This window comes from Pituophis catenifer, unplaced genomic scaffold, assembly GCF_029215685.1.
Source record: "Pituophis catenifer annectens isolate HBS135680 unplaced genomic scaffold, rPitCat1.0.hap2 SCAF_1, whole genome shotgun sequence".
NCBI classification, from domain to species: domain Eukaryota; kingdom Metazoa; phylum Chordata; class Lepidosauria; order Squamata; family Colubridae; genus Pituophis; species Pituophis catenifer.
This window is the reverse complement of record NW_027256881.1, coordinates 297,964,615-297,981,291: the sequence shown is the minus strand read 5'-3', so window position 1 is coordinate 297,981,291 and position 16,677 is coordinate 297,964,615.

The window sequence follows — 16,677 nt, the reverse complement described above, 5'->3', positions numbered from 1 at the left end:
CCTAAAGATAAAACAATTATTGGTACCAGGTGGATATATAAAATTAAGAACTTAGAAGGAGGCAATACTCTATATAAAGCTAGATTAGTTGCACAAGGTTATGCACAGAAATATCCGGAGGACTATACTGACACGTATTCCCCCACTGTAAGAACAGAGAGTGTCAAAACAGCTCTAGTGGTAGCATCAGCACTCAATCTTGATGTATTTCAATATGACATACAGACTGCGTATCTACACGCAAAACTAGATAAGGAAATATACGTAAGAGCACCTCACAGTCAATACACCAACAAAAATGAAATTTGGCTGTTGAACAAGAGTTTATACGGATTAAAACAATCTGGTAAAAGATGGTATGATTGTTTAGTAAAAGTACTTAAGACCATGGATTTCAACGCTACCACTGCTGATAACTGTTTCTTTGTCAAAAAGGGTGATGATTACATTGAATTTGTGTTGATTTATGTAGATGACATTTTATATATAGGAAAACACAAAGAGAGAAGAGAAACTTTTGTAAATAAGTTAAATGAACATTTCTCGTTGAAATCTCTAGGTAAAGTGAACAAATATCTTGGTGTTCAAATTAATAAGACTAGAAGGGGATTCAAACTTACTCAGAGAGATAAGATTATAGAACTTTTAAATAAATGCAATTTAAACAATGCCAAACCCTGTGATACTCCTATGCAAACTGATTTTCTTAGAAATACTGATGAATCTTCCCCTGAATTCAAGGATAACACGTTTTATAGATCAATCATAGGTTCACTTCTTTATATATCTAATTGGACTAGACCAGATATCGCCTTACCACTCAATTTATTATCCAGACACGTCAGCAAACCAACAATGTATCACTGGGAAGCTGTTAAAAGAATTTTAAGATATCTGAAAAGTACATTAGATTTTTGCTTAGTATTAGAACCTAGTGATAATAAAGAACCAAAGCTTGCATGTTATGCAGATGCGGACTGGGCTGGAGACACATCATGCAGAAAAAGTACATCTGGTTATATTTTTCTCTTAAATGACTGTCCAGTTTACTGGTATACTGGTAAACAAGAACTAGTAGCCACTTCAACGACAGAAGCGGAATATGTTTGTTTATCCAAAGCTGCAAATAACCTTGTATGGTTTAATGATTTAATTTCAGATGTTTGGAAAAAACCTGCTTTGCCTTTTGTCATGCATGAAGACAATAAAGCGGCCATTGAAATATCTAGATCTGATGCCATTGGACAAAGGTCCAGGCATATAGATATAAAATTTAAACATGTGAGGCAATTATCTCAGGATGGATTTATTAAAGCAGTGCATTGTGATACTTCAGAACAATTAGCTGACATATTGACAAAGCCTTTACCTTCTAAGCAACACAAATATTTAACATCTAAATTGTATGTCTTGTATTGTCCTGAATCTGAATGTAATTGGTGTTGTATAACGAATCGGCATTTAGAGGGGGATTTGTCAGATGTAAATGCCTTATTCTCTAATGTGTAAATAGTATATGAATGGCGTATCAGGGGTTAACTTATTCTTCACTTCTTAATGTATTCATAATTCACCACTCCCACTTATAGCTCCACCCATTGTATATATAAGGAGCCACCTACACCCTTTTCCTCGCTTCTATCTGTGAATATTCAGTGAATATAGAATGCCTATTGTAAATAAAAGGAAGTATATTTAAACCTTCAACTCTCACTAATATTATTGAGTCTGATCCTGAAAATATTGCAACAGAATTATTCATTGAGCTAAATTGCTGAGAGAAAGAAAGGAAGGAAAGACCAGTAAGGTACCAGTAAGGAATAGCAGAGATAAGAGAGAGGAATATGGGGCCCAGGAAGCTAAAATCGAAAGTTATAAAAAGAGGAAGGGAATGTGCTAAATTAAATTGCCAGCCAACCATTATTAAGTCAAAATAAAACAATGCCCCCATAAATTTGTTGCTATTTGTATACTTTTCCTGTTCTGCTTCTGCATGGCATTAACACTGGGATGTCATTCTGGTGTAGAGGTTTAAGCTGGACTAAATAGGAGATCATGAGCTCTAGTTCAGGGGTCATCAACTTTTCGGACCTCAGGGACCACTAAATTCATAATTTTAAATCCCGCGGACCACTAATATGATCTGCCTAATGACCGGCTGGATGGGTGTGGCTAGATGGTCATGTGACTGGGTGGGCATGGCAAACTCAATGTCACTCATGTCAAGGGGCGCCTCGCCAGCCTCTACTCACCCCTCCCCTCCTAGCCACTCGCCTCCCTGCCTGGGCTCCTTAGGGCCCCAACAGGAAGCAGTTTTTGGAGCTAAGGAGCCACCACGAGAAAGAGTTGGCAAAACAGCTCAGTTCAGATTGGATCTGACTGAGAAGGAGGCTCAGTAGAAGCACCTCACTAAGGACTACGAGCATAGGCTTTCCAAGCAGAGCGAAAACCTGCGGGAATGCAAAGTCAGGTACTGGCGCTTGTAGGCTCAGCAGGCTGAGATGGTCCCGCTGAGCCTACAGGCGCCAGTACCTGACCTTGCATTCCCGTAGGTTTTCCCTCTGCTTGGAAAGCCTATGATGCAGTCCCACTGGAACAAGGCCCTCTGGCTCTTCGCCACCAGGGGCACTTCCCTCCAGCCTTCGTCCAAAGCCCTGCACCAGGAGGCCAAAGCAGACCCCAAGTCAGAATTTCTGTCACCTTCCAACCCACACAAAAAGACCCCGAAGGGGGAGACTCTCTGCAGCATCACAAACATTCATTGCACGTATTGGCCCAGGGACCATAGTTTGAGGACCCCTGATTTAATGCGATATAAAAAGTGCAAATAATGTTTCTGCGGACCACCAAAATTTTCTCATGGACCACTAGTGGTCCATGGACCACCAGTTGGTGACTGCTGCTCTAGTCCACCCTTAGATGCTGAAGCTGGCTGGTGACTTTGCTTCAGACACTCTCTTGATCCAATTCATCTCACAAGGTTGCTGTTGGGTGGGAAACAGGAAGAGAGAGCATTATGTACATTGTTGTGAGTTACTAAAAATAAAGTGGGAACATGTCTAATCAATAGATAAACTGATTTGTGAATGTGCCCCTCACTATGGATAAGATGATTAGAGGGTTTTTTTTCTGCTTTTGTTGTCATCTTCTTTCAGCATGTTATCAGCCGGGGGGGGAGGGGGAACTTTCATGAATTGTGGCAAGAATGGAGCAGGTCTTACTTCAGGACTTTCCCTAAGTGTCTCTGAATATGTGTAATTGTGTGTGGATATGATTTTAGGGTACAAGTAGAAGAGTCAAAGCTCAGACAATAGAATAATAAATGAAACCTGAGTCTGAAGGATGGCTGGGGGTGGTGGAAAAAGTACTAGAAGGAATCCTCCCTAATTTTGAGAAGAGTAAAAGTAAGGGAGGGGAGAGATACTTTTAGGTTTGCGAGTTTCTGTTACGGTAAAAATAGTGCTAGTATTCAACTTGGTGCTTCTTGTCTGGACTGCCTCAAAGAGCTGACAGTGGGTTTCTCCACTTCTCCTTCAATACCACAGTCAAATGCCTCTTGAGTTAAAAGAAAATGAAATAAGGATATGGGTGAAAAGATGCCAGAGCAGAAACAATCCTAGGGAAGAGGGGGGAGTATATATCCCATAGAAAAGGAGAACAGAAGTTGGGCAATCGGGTCTCAAATATGGAAAAATTAAAAATTGAACAACAAAAGCTTAGCTCAACATGTCTCATGATTTTCTGGATGCTGCATTGAGAAAAAGTGGGGCTGTTGCATTTAAAGAAAAATATGTTTCAGAAGACAGCAGAGCCAATGCACCCATTTGTTCCCCAAATATAACAGTAGTTTTCCTCTCCTTTTCTTTGCTGGAAGCCTACAGATACATTAGTGTCAAAAGTAGATATGACAGATATGAAAGGATCTTAGGAGACAGGGTTGTAATGGAAAAGGCAATCAGGACAAAAATGGCTGAGATGGAAACTAGCTAGGGACCAGAGGGAAGGGGATGTGTTCATGCATCTCCAGACTCTTACTATAGCCTATGAATCACATCAAGAAGAGGTCACTTGGAGGAGCTCACCTACAAGATAATAGCAAGAAATTATTACAGGTTTAAAATACCTCAAAGCTGTGGTCGGACAGGGTCAGCTCAAGGGCATGAAGACTATTTAAAATGGTTATGTAAGACCGTTTCACCTTTGGATGGACTGGGAATGAAATGTAGAAAACACTGTTGACTGACAGGAAAGATAGGCGTTGTCAGGGCATGATTGTGTGGGTTATGGTAAAGTGCAAGTAGGGACACGGCCTGAAAGACAACCACAAACAAGATTGAAGAGTAGGGACTAAGATAAGCAGGGAACAACAGAGGTGGGCAGCTAATACATTTGATAGTAAAGAAGTCATTTAATTTCTGAAGAAATCAGCTGAGTTAAGTAATGGGGTAGTGGGAATACACAGTACTTGTGAGGTAAGGAAAAGAGAAAGAATAGCTCAAGGATGGTGATGTAGAAAGATCTGTAAGTAGAGTCCTTGGTGCTCTCTGAGCTTGGTTGTTTCTTTGCAGACATTTCATTACCGAGTCAAGTAACATCATCAGCACTGATTATGTTGGGTAATGAAATGAGAAATAGAGAAGAGAAGCAACAGAGACAGCAAAGGTTAGACATAGGTTGTTGCAATGAGAAATGTGCTGGAAGAGAGAGCAGGGACTTATGAAGCATAGTGATTTCAATACATCTGCAAATATCAGAGGAAAATTAGGAAGAAAAGGAGGAAATTATTCTAGAATTATGGGGGCATAAAAGAAAGTTTGTATATCATGTGACATAAGCTGCCGATGGCATAAAAAGGAAATTCTCTGACAAAACTATACCAAAACCACTTTCTTCAGATACCATAATAAAAAACTTAAAAGGGTATTTGCAAGTTTCTGATACGGATTGTCAGGGAATTGTGCAGCCAGTGTCCAGATGGAATCAGAGACACTGATATGAACTTGTAGTTTTATATAAATAAATATAATTTACATCAATATGTGCAACAAACTAGAGCATCATCAGGTAAATCACAGAGCACACTGAAGAAAAAGGTGGGATAAAGGGAAACTCCCCCTCCATACTCACAGCAACGAATCACGGCGCAGATTGCCTCATGCAGGAGCCACCAATCAACCACAACTGACTCACTGCACAATCCCACTGCTTAGGCTACTGAATTTAAATATCTTAACACGGACAATTCCGATGACAGATTCCAATCAAAAAATTCCTGTCAGATTTGCATCAAGACTCTGGTTCTGATAGTTGCCAGAATCTTTTGTTTTTGTTACTATTTAATTCTAATAATTTTTAAATGTTTTAATATTTTAATTATTTTTTACTTATTTTATGACATGTGAGCTTACAAGAGAAATGGAGTCCCTGCTGATTTTGCTCTGCTAGTTGTTGCCGACTCTAGGGTTCGGTGCTTATCTCTGTTTCAAGGCCATTGAGCCAGCACTGTCCGAAGACATTTCCACAGTCATGTGGCCAGCATGACATCACAGAGCACAGAGCACAGAGCACAGCATGACATTACCTTTCCACCAAAGTGGTACCTATTAATCTACTCGCATTTGCACCAGAGGTGGGTTTCAGGAGGTTCTGACCAGTTCTGGAGAACCGGTAGTAAAAATTCTGACTGGCCCCGCTCCCATCTATTCTCTGCCTCCCAAGTCCCAGGTGATTGGGAGGAAATGGGGATTTTGCAGTATCCTTCCCCTGCCACGCCCACCAAGCCATGCCCACCAAGCCACACCCACAGAACCAGTAGTAAAAAAATTTGAAACCCACCACTGATTTGCAACTGCTAGGTGTGTAGGAGTTGGGGTGAGGAAGGGCGCTTACCCCGTTGCGTGGTGTTTGGGTCTCAAACCTGGACTGCCAGCTTAATTACTGAGCCATTGCACCACCCATAGGGGAGATGGGCAGCATAAAAATTAAATAAACAAACAAACAAAATTTGCCCACTTGAGTCTTACAGTATTTTCATAGCACAATTCAGCCATCACTGAAGTGATATAAAATCTGTCTATATTATTGTCATTTTGACACAATGAAATAGTTGGATGATTCTAGAAGATGCTGTATATTGCTAGGATGGAATGAAGTGCAAAACGTTTCAGTATGAAATGGTGGGAGACCCAAAGGAAATCTTCAATGTGTATCTGAGCATCCAAATAGATTTATATGGGAAAAATCAGTTCAAGGCCACAGAACCAGAGCAAAGGATGAAAATTATTCACTCCCCGCCTCCATCCCCATGCTATTGAATTCATGTGAAAAGAATATAAACCTCATCCCTTGGCAGCTTTGATGAGTATGATTTCTGTTGGCATTCCATGGAGGTGACTAAGTGTTGTCTGGAAATTTTAAATAAAGGTCCTCTTATGCTGTTTAGAAACCCTGGACAGCAGGTTTTCTGCAAGGGTGACTGCAGACAAAGAAATAGGAAAGGAGATGGTTTTGGCATTGTTATTCTGATTTCCAGTGCCCAGTCCACCTCAATGCTTTAGTTCTAGAGTGACTTTGTGCCAAGCCCATTCTCTTAGCCTAATCTACCTCACTTTAGGTATGGAGAGCTATGCAGGCCACCTTTAGCTTCTGGTGAAGTCTAAATAGTTGTATTCATATCTATAGAACTACTTAGATACATTTCCAGATTAAAAGGAATTGAAATAAGGTGCAAAAAGTTTTTCTCAAAAACTTATTGGGTAAGTTTGTCTCGTCTTCCCTACCAAAAATATTTGTATTTGTATTTATTAGTTTGCCAAACATGTACAAGATAGCAGGTATAAATATAAACATGGATATGAACGAAAGAAATGAATACAAATAAATGGGGACAGTAGGACAGGGACGGTAGGATGCTGTTGCGCTTATGCACGCCCCCTTTACGGACCTTTTAGGAATGAGGTGAGGTCCATGGTAGACAGTTTAAGGTTGAAGCTGTGAGGTTAGAGGATGTAACCACAGACTTGGGTTGAGCATTCCAGGTGTTGACCACTCTGATACCTGATATTGACCACACCATATCATAGAAGTTGCTGTAAAAAGTTAGGTTTATATAGTAGTTGCTAGGACTTGGGAGGCAGAAAATAGATGGGGGCAGGGCCAGTCAGAATGTTTTATTGCCGGTTCTCCGAACTACTCAAAATTTCCGCTACTGATTCTCCAGAACTGGTCAGAACCTCCTGAAACCTACCGCTGACCTAAATACCTTTGCTAGTTGTGATGGTGGAAGGATGGTGTGCTGGCAGTTTTGCAGCCAGATGCTTTCCCCAGTAGCTGTAACCATGGCTGCAAGTTGCTGGAGTGGCTGGAATGCTGACGAGATGGAAGATATATTCCAAACAATGCCTACAGACGGTACCATGAATATGATGCTGAAGGTTGTGTGTAGGTGAGAAGGAGAGATGATTTAAGATAAACAAATATCCCCTTACTACTCCTACTCCACATAAAAGGAGTATTGTTAGATTATCCCTTTCTGTGAAGCAATTGCAAGCAGGAAGGCAGGAAGGAAGGAAGGAAGGAAAGAAAGAAGGAATCTAAACAGGAGGATAGTTTGCACTGAAGAGGAAGGAACAGAATTTGCTAATTTCATCTCGCTTCCAGTACTAAGCAGGCAGGAATAGCTGCAGGAATCTGCAATCAGCAGAGTTCAGAACAATCCCAGCTGCATTTTAAAGTGAGCGTGGTGACTTATGTTTCTCTGATCCCATGCAAAATACATTTGAGCAGTCACTATGGGAGGGATCTGTGGAGTCATAAATCGATCCTTCCCCTTTAGGTATTGTGAACAGAATAGTCTATCGACTGAAACTATTTATTCAAAAGAGCAAATTAACAGTTCCATAAGGTCCACAAAACTTCAGCATAGTCTTTTTTTTTCTTTTGTTTCATTTAGCAAAACAGTCCCTTCCATCTTATTTGGTCCCTTCTAGTTGGGAGAGGCAACAAGAGGAGCCACCATGTATCCCCCTGTGTCTGGGGTTAGAGATTTGGAAAGCACAGAGGAGAGGCCAATTTGAAGAAACCGACTCTTTGATTACTAGAAGAAGAATAGCGCCAACTATGTTTTTATCAACTTTGTCTATAAAGCACTAACTGTCACCATAATTCTGTCAATGCCTTCGCTGTAGGTTAAGATGAAGACATGTGCTTATGTGCTTTAAAACTGATAAAGCAATCAAATCAAACCAAATATGAAGGGAGTGGGTAAAGTGAAGGGCTTAGTGGAAAATAATTTAAATCAAGGTTCTGGGAAAGGGTTCTGATTTTATAGGGCACCTCAATAAAATTATCATAAAGGATAGGCATTTTTTCCAAATGTTACACATGAGCTGTAGTTTTTATGACAGCAAGTTTTGTATTACAAGTTTGGGAATGACAGGCTACATTCTATTTTAAGCAGATAAGAAGTTGTTTGCCCTAATTTCCCATTAATATTTCTTCTAGAAGAAAGGCAACCTCATTCTATTTTGCCTTTCTTGTTTTTATTGCTAGTCTGTGTAGCAATCCAGATGCTTCTACAGTGATTTGCTAGCAGTGAGGCCAAATGATATCATCAAGCAAAGACCTGGTCCACTGATTTCCAGCATCAAGGTCTATTGGTTTTGGACAGAGCCAGATGTGTTTACTTTCCTAATAACTTAAGGCAAATCCTTTATGTTTTTAAAACTGAAGAAGCTCTTCCTTTCTCTGAATGCTAGATAAAATCTTAACCTGGTCATATCTCCCAGAAACAATTGTTTCCATCCCATAACTCCCATTTTGACACTCAGCTTGAATCTATATAGCATCTATACAGTATAAGCACTTGAGGGGCCAATGAGATCAAATTATGAAACATACTTCATGATGCAAACACTGCTACTTGTGGATTTGAGTGCAACTTTGTGACAAAAATATGAAAGGGCAGAATTTGTGTTGTGACATCATTACACCCTTTTTGACATGTTGGCATTGTGGTTAGGAATGGACACTTACGAATAACAGACTTTGGAGACTTCCTTCCTTTATGTTGTGTAACATGTTGCCTGATGAAGAATTCTGGAGAAACCATTTGCCTCATTTTGTATCATTCTGGTTAGTCTACTAACTACTGAAGTCCCAACTACTGAATTTTTAGATTTTTAGATTTTGATTTCATCTCTTATAAATCTATCCCCAAAGTTTGTTGTTTTGACTCTTTTCAACAAAATAACAATAAAATAAATTTCCTATTATTGTAAATTATATTGTTGTCATTAAAAAATCTTGATGGGTAATAGCAATGGCTTTTCTTTGAAAAGACCAGAAGCTCTACTCAAAATGGTTTTAAAATTGAATATTTTCCACTAGATTGGATCACAGATTTGTAACTTAAAAAATCATTAGATTTTTACAAACCTGAAAACTTGTCACTTCTGAAGTAGAAAAAGGGAAATTCAATAGGAATAACTTTTTCTCCATAATAGAGGAACATTGGAGTAGCACACATGTGCGGCCCCATTCTCCCCCACCCCACCCCACCCCCTAAATCAATTTGTATATTTGAAGGTTTCTCTTTGTGACAGAATTATCTTCATTGAACTCAATGGGATTTACTTCCATATGAACATATCGTTATTAAACTCATAGCTACCAAATCCAAAACAAATCAGTGAAGTTAAATAAATGTTGTCAGTGAGATCTTTTTTTTGTGCTTTGTATCATGGGTGTCAGAAATGGCACAAATGTGTGTTGAGAGCAAAACTCTTGCTTCACCTGTCTCTATCACAATACTGGAAAGACATGACTTCACACTTTCTTTCTTATGGTTTCTGACAACAGGGAACTTTGCTCTCATATGAGGTTGCATACGACTCTGGGCTCTAACACAGATTAAAGTAGCACCAGTTCATACATTCTGGGATTCAACTTTATGCCCAGCTTTCTTGGAAGAGATGCAACAGTGCTACTTTACGGTGGCATTTTACATTGAGCCAAATAATGAAAATGCAACAAAATCTGCTAAATTAACAATCCCTGCTGAAAGCGAAAGATGGCGCCTTGTTCATCTCCCAATCACTAAGTGCTCATTTGCATACAGTGATAAATACCATTTGACTGATGCTGGCAATTAACTGAAACAAAGAAAAAGATTTCCTAAATGGTTTTAAAATTGGCAATTGCAGTGTCCTGAATGATACTAGGAGATACAGAGAGTGTTGAATCAAGGGCATACAGTATTGTATTGCAGTAGACTAGAATACAGGGTGGAGGTTGGGGAAAAGGAGAAAGGAAAGTAGCGTATATGCTTGGCTGAGATTTGTAGAGGATCATGGAAAAGGGCTGGTGTTGTTTTTTGTTTTTTGAAAAAAAATGTCCAGCACCGAGAAAAATTTACCAATAATTTCCCACTTTGTGAACCATGCAAATTAAGTAAAATAAAGAGATTATTTTATGTACTTAATATATTTTATTTACAGTTTATCTTTGAATTTTTTGATTGAACTAAAGTGATAATCCAAGGTGAAGTTAAAGGTGAGCAATATCAGTTTGGTGTTTCTATTTCTTGATTACGAATGTGCGATTTATGATGCACCCAATCTGAAGGGTACTTGACTGGGGAAGAGGCTTGAAAGGATGCAGGACACACCACCTGGTACTTTTTTGATGTTTTATACCAGAGGTGGGGAACTATAGCCCTATTATGACTTCTGGAAGTCAACTCCCAGAATTCCTGAGCCAGCTATGCTGGGTCAAGAATTCTGAGAGTTGAAGTCTACAAGTCATAAAGGGGCTATCACCCCTGTTTTATACTGTGATTCCTCTCCCCTCCCACAATCCTTTGTTATTGGTCAACTTGTTCAAGAGGAAAGAGCTTAAATCTTATACAACTGTTGTGGCCTGCCAGCTGCCAGCAGAGCTGGGGGAACTTGGATATCACTCAGACAATGAGGAGGTTGGGGAGGAACTTGGGCCAGTTCTGGAGTCTGGGGAAGGCTCTGATGGATGCTCTGGGTCAGATGCAGAGATAGAGCCAGGGCCATAGGACATTTCCTAGCCACTGGAGAGGCAGCTGCCTTTGGAGGCTGATATGAGTGAGGAGGAAGAACAGCTGGGGCCTGTTCCAGATGCACGTATGCACAGAGCAGTTAGGAGAAGTGAACAACGGAGGACAAGGAGTCGACTCAGGAAGTAAAGCACACGTGGACACTGAATGGCCCCTCCCTGGCTGGGGAATAAATAGAAGGAAATGGGAGTGGTTGTCGTATGAAACAACAGTTCGTATTTCTGAAGATTTTGCTCATTGTGTTTTGTGCCACAAAGTCTGCTTGCCAGAACTTAATTTGCAGCCTTTCGGCTGGGAGCTCATGTCTTGCAATTATGGCAAGGAACTGATAATGTCTGTTACTGCAGTTAACTCCTTGAAGGACTATTGCCTGAACTTTTCGGTGGGTGAATGCGATTAATTCACAAGATAATAAATAAAGAGGGGTTTTCCATGACAAGGAGTCTGTTTCTTGCTTCTGCTAAGGCTGGGTCAGAACAACAACCGGAGGGCACTAAATTACCTACAGTAGTAAGAAAAGAACTGGATAATTAGTCTGAGGAGGAAATTCTTAATATGATATTTGGCTTCTTTTAGCTTGCAAACTCAAAGATTACAGTATCTCCATGTCATTAATAGATCTAACTAAAATGGATCAGAGCAGTAGGATCATTTCCCATGAGAGAGGCCTCAGCCAGATTCCAGTGCTTGGCCAGAAGTATTTTCTATGACCACTAAATCAATAAAAATACCATGATGGTCTGGAATCAGCACATTTTGTCACAAGGGATACCACATGATTCATATCATATGTTTATGTTCCGTATAATCATTCAGTTTCATCTACCAATAGGCCATAGCAAACATATCCCATAGCACATCTAATCAATAAAGAAGAGGAAAGTCAGGATATGAGATGCTAGCAGCAGTGGTGAAATCCAAATTTTTTTACTACCGGTTCTGTGGGCGTGGCTTGGTGGGCGTGGTGTGGCTTGGTGGGCATGGCAGGGTAAGGATAATGCAAAATCTCCATTCCCACCCCACTCTGGGACCAGCCAGAGGTGGTATTTGCCAGTTCTCCGAACTACTCAAAATTTCTGCTACCTGTCAGAACCTGCTGGATTTCACCCCTGGCTAGCAGTGACATTTTGCTTGTTTGGAAACTGGAAGATGTGAAAACTTTTGTTTGCTTTTCTGTTAGAATAGAGGAAAAGGGAGGCAATGTTCCATTGTTCGCAATTCTCTCGAAACATAGCCAGACAAGGGGGAAAAAACAAGTAGGTTTTTTTTTGTAAAATTATGACAAATTATTAATCTGTCCATATTTGAGAATTGTGAGAAATACATCTCACATGCTAGATGTTCATCAAGACACAAGAGAAACGAAACTGCACTAGAAGAAATGGAAAGTAACAGATTAGTGTTTCTGACCAGGATCCATTGCAGGAATGCATTTACAAATTATTCGCCAATTGTGACTCAAAGAATTGTGTTCTGAGTACGTATTCATTTCCAAAAACTCTGCACATAATTACTCTATGAAGACATAAGTAATTTCTCTAGTCAGACATAAGTAGAGCTGAACTAGGGTATCATGCCAAATGCCAAGGTGAATAAAAATGTTTCTTTTGTTCAGTAGCAGAGACTACTACTGAAATATATTATTTTTCTTTTTACAATTACTCCTAAAATGCTACAAGTTTATAGGAAAAGATCTACTTATGAAATTTGTTAATGCCTTATAAACAGATGTGTCCACTTTTTTGGGGGGGGGGTTTTCAAGATGGTAGCTACAATAGAGTCAAAACCCTGCTTTTTTTTTCTTGGCATATTGCACCATCTTGATTTTTTGAATTCCCCTACAAATATTCTTGCATGTAAAGTCCCCCAGATGCAATCAGTGCCATGAACTCTTTGATTAAAAAAAAGGTCTTCACCAGACAAAACCAGGGGTGAAATGCTCCTGGTTCAGACCGGATCGCCCGATCCGGTAGCAATGGAGGCAGGTGGTTTGGAGAACCGGTAGCAAAAATCCCCGCCACCATACACACCCCATGTCCAGCTGAGCCGCACAATCATCAGAGCTTTTTTAAAAAAAAATTAAAAGCATTTTTTCTACAATCTCTTTGGCCAAAAAAATGCTTTTAAAAGTAAAAAAAAAAAGCCTCTGATGATCGTGCGGCTCAGCTGGGATTGTCAGAGGCTTTTAAAGCCTCTGACGATCCAAGCTGAGTTGCCTGATCGGCAGAGGCTTTTTTTCTTTTAAATGCCTCTGACAATCCAAGCTGAGTTGCCTAATCAGCAGAGACTTTTTTTCTTTTAAATGCCTCTGACAATCTAAACTGAGTTGCCTGATCGGCAGACGCTTTTAAAAGAAAAAAAGCCTCTGCAAATCAGGCAACTCAGCTGGGATCGTCAGAGCCTTTTGAAAGCATTTTTTTACAACCTCTTCGCTGAAGAGGTTGTAGAAAAAAATGGTTTAAAAGTAAAAAAAAAAAGGCCATGCCCACCCAGTCACATTACCCCCCCACCAAGCCACGCCCACAGAACCAGTAGTAACAAATTTTAGATTTCACCACTGGACAAAAACCACCATTTTTTTTTGCTTATTTGACTAGCAGACTTCTATCTATAAAACACCTTGCTGATCCGTATAATATTATAGCTCTTTGTGTACTCTTTTTTCCTAACAGTTATAGTTAAATTTATTTCTTTGACTTATATAATATGCATGAGAAAATATCTCCCAGAAAATCCATAAAGCCACACAACATCCTTCTTAAGGTAACTTCTAAATTTTCCATCTTGTTTTTTTTTTCATAAGGCCTACCTACTGCCAAATCATTATGGCTCACCACTGAAAACAATTATTTCACTATCTCCTGAATAGGCAAGCTTTCTCTTCCCTGCACTTGTTTAATCTTGTCATAAAAGAATTTCATAAGCAGTCTGCGATTAAAAGTCTCATTCATTTCATTCTGAATAACTGTCCATATTTACTGTTTTAAATATAAGCTTTCATTCATAATGAAATAAATCCAAGTCATCTAAACAATTGAACGTTATTTATTTTTTGCACTCTATTTTCTTTAAGCAGTATACTCCAAGTCTAAAAATGCATTTAAATCTGATGTTTATAGTATAGTCATTCCACATTTAAAGAGTTTGTGCCCAAACTGGGCTCCAACGCTTACTTAGTTATTTTATAATGAGACCAAGAACTCTCAGAAATTCAGCAAGGGCTTGGCCCTTTTCCATGTTTTGGGCCCAATAACCATACTAAAAAATGAATAATGATGGCATATGAAAATATAATTTAAGGTACCAAAAAGACTGATATGCAATTTGAATATTTTGAGTTAAAAGAAATTAAATCTGAGCTCCCCTTTGAGATTAAAACTCAGGTAAGTGGCTCTCTTGGCATGTCTTCTGAATGGCCTTGGTAGAACACAATGTAATAATAGACAAGTATTAATTTTTTCGGAACCAATCCAAGTAAGGTCATATGTAAGTAATTATGCAGTTCAGTAGCCACCTATAGTTGGAGTCACAAACAGTGTGAAAAAAATTCTGACTCACTTTTCCATATTGTGTTCTAAGAAGTGTTACCAGAGGATCATCTACTACTGCAATCATTAAAAGGTAAAATCAGTGCAATGGTGTTGTCATGTTCTCTGCACCCAGAGAGATTTATAGCAGTTACTACATCACAAACCTATAGCAGCCCAACCTGCCCTGTGATCAACAATGCCAGAGCTAATCTTCTCTCCAGGATAGAACTTTATTGCCTTGTTGGATCAGACCAAAGGTCCCTTTACAGTAGTTTAGCATTCTGTCTTCAGTGAGACTTAATCAGATTAATAAAAGAACATGACTGCAATAAAAGTATTCTCTGGAAATGCCCTAGTCCAACAAAGACAATATGTCCTACTCTTAACCGTAATATCCTTATCTCTTGTAGACCATTTGAACTAAACAACCAACTATTGTACCTACAAAGTCATCTAGGCAAAGAGTGGTGCAGGAAAGAGACAAGACATGGAATTTACATACATTTCAGAACATTGTATGAAAAATGCAGAAAACTGGATCTTGCAGCTTTCTAAGAGAGAAAATCGGTATAGTCATAGGAATGTGAAATGATTGTCAATAACATAATTATTATTATATAGAATCTAACTAACTTGGTAATGATCATCCTTATACATCAGTCTTTTCCAACCTGGTGTTCATTACATCGATTGAGACTCAACTCTCAGACCTCCTCAGGTAGCATGAATCTTACTATGACTACCATAACAAACGTATGCTTTCTTCACCATATTCACAGTAGTGAATTGAGCTCAGTTCTACATGGCAACCCTTATATAATTGAAAGTAATAGTAATGGGAAAAAAGCATGGAACATGGGCCACACTACAGAACATTATTTTGTGATAAGTTCCACTTGTTGCAAGTTTATTACAAGTGATCCTGCAACAACTTAGCAAGCAAGTAGGGAATTAAACAGGCATTTGGCAATGGAGGGTTTTGGGGTTTTTTTTTGCCTTTTTTCACGTTCTCTTCCATCTTCTTCATTCAGACGTAGAGAGGCAGACCATGGAAGCCCATAGCAAGTGCAAGAAAGGTGGGTAGATTTACATACTGATTTAGTTAGGGGAATAGACAGGGGAGTATTCAAGAAACAGTATGACCTGATTATGGACAATATTTGGTTTCCTGACAGTAGAAGTAGCAAATTATAAACAAGTGCAAACTTGTGTTCTTGTTGGAAAGAAGATGAAAGGATTTGAGGAGACACTATAAAGTATATAATAAAATATTAAAATTCTTGGAGAGGATAGCTGAAGTTCTCCAAGAGGGCCAGAGAAGTGAACAACTAAGAGCACAAAAATCCTCCCTTGGCATATACTGTACAAATATGTGGATGAATTGTGATTCAAAAAAGTAAGATCAGGTAGCACTTGTTGCCAGGGGAACTCAGGAATTTACCAAACTCTCCCTCTAGAGGACATGCTGCAGAACATTGTAAAAGTCAGTTTAGCTTCCATGAACTGTAGAAATCCAAGAGCTAACTTGAGACCAAAGAGATCAGGTTTTGCTAGTGGATTATTCCCTGTCAGGTGGAAGTGCTGTGTGTAGATGCAATGTGATCTTGGCATCAGGTGTGTTGTCTTTTAGGCATCTGTATACAGAACATGACAGAGTTCCAGCCCTATAAACTAGGTCAGACTAAGAAGAGGGACACTGTGTATACCAGGGGTGGGTTCTACTTACCTTTACTACCGGTTTACAATGGGGCCGCTCGCGCACACGCACGCTCTTCTGAGCAACGTCAGGGTCAGTGCGCAGAGGACGTCAGGGTCAGTGGGCAGAGCCTCCTGTCAGTTTTACTACCGGTTCTATAGAACCGGTGCGAACCAGGGGCAACCCACCACTGGTGTAGACCTAAAGATCCTTATATTAGAATAGCTATAGTAACAGAAATTTCCAAGTCTGAATGGCCTTCCCTTCCTCCTTTAATCTTCATATGAATTAGGAAGGAACCTATCCGATATGTTTTCCTAAACTATTTTCTTCACCTGGATTTAAGTCTCATTTATCTGATTGTTGCT